At 44.9% G+C, this 6,000-nt stretch overlaps 1 protein-coding gene across 1 annotated transcript in view; it reads left to right on the top strand.

The window, feature by feature from the left end:
* si:dkey-122a22.2 (uncharacterized) overlaps positions 1-6,000 on the top strand; it is a 232,454-nt gene that overhangs the window by 145,193 nt on the left and 81,261 nt on the right. The gene's annotated exons all lie outside the window — the stretch shown is intronic.

The raw sequence follows: 6,000 nt of genomic DNA, 5'->3' as shown, positions 1-6,000 counted from the left end.
AATATAGGGCGACATTCATTTTCATTTTTTATTTACAATATCTAATGGTAATTTAATTGTAATTGTCAGCCTGTAACACACAGTAGTAATGTGATGGTGAGCTTTAAAGTGATCTAATGTGTCTGAGTGTACGTAGGTCTATGAGAGGTTATTTGACAGCAGTTGAGGATGTGGCATCGTGTCAAGGCAGCAGCTCCTGATTTGATGGAACAATCGATTTCTGAAATTTAATACGTGACTGCGTGGCATTTGGATTAGTGCTCTTACTCCTGCAGTGAAGGCTTTTGGTTTTGTTGGAGACCAGCTGGTGTGAGCGCATTAAATAGACAGAAGGCGGGCAGTATAGAGAGGCTTTAAAACAATGAAACAGCAAAGCCTTGAGTAATCTTACAAATTACATTAAACGCCTTTAATTCAATGAAAAGATACTGACTGCATGGCAAAATCCCACATAGAACAACTAATTAATTACCAATTAATTTTTTTATTTTTTCTCGAGATGTGGGTGACGCTAGCAATTTTGCAATTCTCTAGTTGCCCTGAAAAGGTGATGGTGAGCCTTCTCCTTGAACTGCTGAAATCTTTGTGTTGTTAGAGGTGGTAGAGGTTGCAGAAGAGGGAGGTTTTTTTTAATTCGTTCATGGGATGTGGACGTCGCTGGCAAGGCCAGCATTTATTGCCCATCCCTAATTGCCCTTGAGAAGATGGTGGTGAGCCGCCTACTTGAACCGCTGCAGTCCGTGTGGTGAAGGTTCTCCCACAGTGCTGTTAGGAAGGGAGTTCCAGGATTTTGACCCAGCGACGATGAAGGAACGGCGATATATTTCCAAGTCTGTTAAAGTAATGGTGGTGAGTTGTTGCATTGCATCCTACAGACCATACATAATGGATGGCATGCTGAGTCCAGTGGCAGTAGCATCGATTAAGCGAACTGCTCTGTCCTGGTTGGTGTTGAGCTTCTTAATTGTTCATAGTAGGACAGCACAGGAAGAGGCCATTTGGCCCAAAGTGCCATTTGAAAGAACTATCCAATTAGTCCCATTCTCCTGCTCTTTCCCCATAGCCCTGTAAATTTTTTCCCTTCAAGTATTTATCCAATTCCCTTTTGAAAGTTACTATTGAATCTGCTACCACCACCCTTTCAAGCAGTGCATTCCAGACCATAACAACTCACTGCGTAAAAAAATTTTCCTCATCTCACCTTTGGCTCTTTTGCCAATCACCTTAAATCTGTGTCCTCTGGTTACCGACCCGTCTGCCACTGGAAAAAAATTCTCCTAATTTATTCTATCAAAACCATTCATGATTTTGAACACCTCTATTAATTCCTCCCGTAACCTTCTCTGTTCTAAGGAGAACAACTCCAGCTTCTCCAGTCTCTCCACATAACTAAAGTCCCTCATCCCTGGTACCATTCCAGTAAATCTCTTCTGCACCCTCTCTACGGCCTTGACATCTTTCCTAATGTGTGGTACTCAGAATTGAACACACTGCTCCAGCTGCAGCCTAAACAGTGGTTTATAAATGTTTAGCATAACTTCCTTGCTTTTGTACTCTATGCCTCTATTTATAAAGCCAAGGGTCCCATATGCTTTTTTAATGGCCACCTTCAAAGTTTGTGTATGTACACCCCCAGGTCTCTCTGTTCATGCACCCCCTTTAAAATTCTACCATTTAGTTTATATTGCCTCTCCTCATTCTTCCTCCCAAAATGCATCACTTTGCACTTCTCTGCATTAAATTTCACCAGTCTGTCTATGTCCTCCTGAAGTCTGCTACCATCACCCTCACTGATCACTACGTTTCCAAGTTTTGTGTCATCTGCAAACTTTGTAATTATGCCCCCTATACCCAAGTCCAGGTGTTTAATATAGAATCATAGAAATTTAGGAACATAAGAACATAAGAAATAAGAACAGGAGTAGCCCATTCGGCCCCTCGAGCCTACTCCGCCATTCAATAAGATCATGGCTGATCTTCTACCTCAACGCCATTTTCCTGCACCATCCCCATATCTCTTGATGCCTTTAATATCTAGAAATCTATCGATCTCTATTTTGAATGTACTCAATGACTGAGCCGACACAGCCCTCTGGGGTAGAGAATTCCAAAGATTCACCACCCTCTGAGTGAAGAAATTTCTCCTCATGTCAGTCCTAAATGGCCTACCCTTTATTCTGAGACTGTGACCCCTGGTTCTAGATTCCCCAGCCAGGGGAAACATCCTCCCTGCATCTACCCAGTCGAGCCCTGTAAGAATTTTGTATGTTTCAATGAGATCACCACTCATTCTTCTAAACTCTAGAGAATACAGGCCGAGTTAATTTAATCTCTCCTCATACGACAATCCCGCCATCCCAGGAATCAGTTTGGTGAACCTTCGTTGCACTCCCTCTATGGCAAGTTATGGCACAGCAAGAGGCCATTCGGTCCATCGTGTCTGTGCAGGCTGAAAAAGAGGTATCCAGCCTATTCCGACTTTCCAGATCTTGGTCCGTAGCCTTGTACGTTACGGCACTTCAAGTGCACATCCAAGTAGATATATATCAAAAAGAGTAGTTTTTTTTATGGTTCATGGGATGTGGGCATCGCTGGCAAGGCCAGCATTTATTGCCCATCCCTAATTGCCCTTGAGTAGATGATGGTGAGCCGCCTTCTTGAATCGCTGCAGTCCGTGTGGTGAAGGTTCTCCCACAGTGCTGTTAAGTGGAGAGTTCCAGGATTTTGACCCAGCGATGATGAAGGAACGGCGATATATTTCCAAGTCAGGATGGTGTGTGACTTGGAGGGGAACGTGCAGGTGGTGTTGTTCCCATGTGCCTGCTGCCCTTGTCCTTCTAGGTGGTAGAGGTCGTGAGTTTCGGAGGTGCTGTCGAAGAAGCCTTGGTGAGTTGCTGCAGTGCATCCTGTGGACGGTACACACTACAGCCACGATGTGCCGGTGGTGAAGGGAGTGAATGTTTAGGGTGGTGGATGGGGTGCCAATCAAGCAGTCTGCTTTGTCCTGGATGGTGTCGAGCTCTTTGAGTGTTGTTGGAGCTCCACTCATCCAGGCAAATGGAGAGTATTCCATCACACTCCTGACCTGTGCCTTGTAGATGGTGGAAAGGCTTTGGGGAGTCAGGAGGTGAGTCACTCGCCGCAGAATACCCAGCCTGTGACCTGCTCTTGTAGCCACAGTATTTATGTGGCTGGTCCAGTTAAGTTTCTGGTGAATGGTGACCCCCAGGATGTTGATGATGGGGGATTCGGCGATGGTAATGGCATTGAATGTCAAGGAGAGGTGGTTAGACTCTCTCATGTTGGAGATGGCTTTTGCCTGGCACTTGTCTGGCGCGAATGTTACTTGCCACTTATCAGCCCAATCCTGGATGTTGTCCAGGTCTTGCTGCATGCGGGCACGGGAGTGCTTCATTATCTGAGGGGTTGCGAATGGAACTGAACACTGTGCAATCATCAGTGAACATCCCCATTTCTGACCTTATGATGGAGGGAAGGTCATTGATGAAGCAGCTGAAGTTGGTTGGACCTAGGACACTGCCCTGAGGAACTCCTGCAGCAATGTCCTGGGGCTGAGATGATTGGCCTCCAACAACTACTACCATCTTCCTTTGTGCTAGCTATCACTCCAGCCACTGGAGAGATTTCCCCCTGATTTCCATTGACTTCAATTTTACTCTGGCTCCTTGGTGCCACACTTGGTCAAATGCTGCCTTGATGTCAAGGGCAGTCACTCTCACCTCACCTCTGAAATTCAGCTCTTTTGTCCATGTTTGGACCAAGGCTGTAATGAGGTCTGGAGCCAGGTGGTCCTGGCAGAACCCAAATTGAGCATCAGTGAGCAGGTTATTGGTGAGTAAGTGCCACTTGATAGCACTGTCGACGACACCTTCCATCGCTTTGCAGATGATTGAGAATAGACTGATGGGGCAGTATTTGGCCGGATTGGATTTGTCCTTTTTGTGGACAGGACATACCTGGGCAATTTTCCATATTGTTGGGTAGTCCAGTGTTGTAGCTGTACTGGAACAGTTTGGCTCGAGGCACGGCTGGTTCTGGAACACAAGTCTTCAGCACTACAGCCGGGATGTTGTCGGGGCCCATAGCCTTTGCTGTATCCAGTGCACTCAGCCGTTTCTTGATATCACGTGGAGTGAATCGAATTGGCTGAAGACTGGCTTCTGTGATGGTGGGGGTATCAGGAGGAGGCCGAGATGGATCATGCACTCGGCACTTCTGGCTGAAGATGGTTGCAAAGCCTTTTCTTTCGCACTCACATGCTGGACTCCGCCATAATTGAGGATGGGGATGTTTACAGAGTCTCCTCCTCCCGTTAGTTGTTTAATTGCCCACCACCATTCACGACTAGATGTGGTAGGACTGCAGAGCTTTGATCTGATCCGTTGGTTGTGGAATCGCTTTGCTCTGTCTATAGCATGTTGCTTCCGCTGTCCTGAGTTGTAGCTTCACCAGGTTGGCACCTCATTTTTAGGTTCGCCTGGCGCTGCTCCTGGCATGCTCTTCTACACTCCTCATTGAACCAGGGTTGATCCCCTGGCTTGTTGGTAATGGTAGAGTGAGGAATATGCCAGGCCATGAGGTTACAGATTGTGCTGGAATATAGTTCTGCTCGTGGTCCTAATACCGACCCCTGGGGGACACCACTGTATACTTAACTCCATTCTGAAAAACAACCGCTCACTGCTACGCTCTGCTTTCTGCCCCTGAGCCAATTTCGTATCAGTGCTGCCACTGTCCCTTTAATCTCATGGGCTTCAATCCCACATGATTTTGGTGATATTGGTTGAGGAATGAATGTTGGCCAGGGCACTGGGAGAACTTCCTGCTCTGAAATTGGGATCTTTAATGTTCACCTGAACAACTGGAACCGGCAGTTGGAGCTTCAATTTAATGTGTCAGCTGAAAGACAATTCATGCAATTCATAATTAAAGCCATGCCTGCATCCCTATAGAAGGGGAAACTGAGCTACAAGACAGTCAAATTTGGGCTTTCCCCAATGAGACAAGAGGTATGGATTTATATATCTGGGCAAGCTACCTGGACTACCCCATCCCATGCTGTGTATACATGACTTTAGTTCCTCCCAACCTAAAGTTACTGGAAGCATGTGAGACTGGTTAGGCAATCCTTTATTGTCGTTACGTGTAAATGCTTTGATGGCTGTATTTTTACCTCTTGAGTGAGTTCATTCACATACCAATTCCAACAGCTCCAGAATGTGGTTTTCATGTAGATTTTAAATATTTATGAACTCAGTTCAGCTTAAAAGCAGCACTTCAGTTTAAATCATATCCAAATCCTTTCTGTGGAAAAATAGTTAAAAATCCCAAAACATAACAGGCATAGGAATTTTGTTGTAGTATATTTAATGAAGTTGCATTGCCTACCATTTTTGTGGTGATGTTAGTCTTGCGTCCACTGTGAACAGAGTTATAAATTTATCTGGTAGGTGTCACTTACACTATTAAAGCTAGTTGTGCAGTTTTGATCCAGTCATCTACTGGTAACTAACAGATTAATTGTTTTTAGTGCAGAAATCCTACGTTCTAGATCCAAAAAGCAAATATCACTGAAGCTGATACAAACTTGGAGAGGTTGGAGTGCAAATCCAAATGGATCTTTATAAGAATAGGTGTGATCCATTTGAACAATTCTGGGAGTTGCTGCTGAGGGGCTTAGATAGGAACTGCAGCCTGACCTGATAAGTTATCATCCAACACATGCGTGAAACAAAAGTGTTCGGGACAAACACTGAGTTTTGATTCTAATATGTGATTAGAATGGTGAAAACCAAAACCAAGGCAAAAGGATGATTGTCCCAAAAGTAGATGTTTTCAGAATTCAAAGTTTACTGCCTGTTTGGTTCACTTGGGATATTTTAATGTATTGGGCCAGGATGTGTTGGCAAAATAGTGGTGAGTTTAATGCGCATGCCATTATTAGTGCATAAATTGTCCAGCAATTTGCGGCGAGTAAGA

This window comes from Heptranchias perlo, chromosome 3, assembly GCF_035084215.1.
Source record: "Heptranchias perlo isolate sHepPer1 chromosome 3, sHepPer1.hap1, whole genome shotgun sequence".
Lineage (NCBI taxonomy): Eukaryota > Metazoa > Chordata > Chondrichthyes > Hexanchiformes > Hexanchidae > Heptranchias > Heptranchias perlo.
The sequence above is the reverse complement of the archived record's forward strand: the minus strand, read 5'-3'. Positions and strand labels throughout refer to the sequence as shown.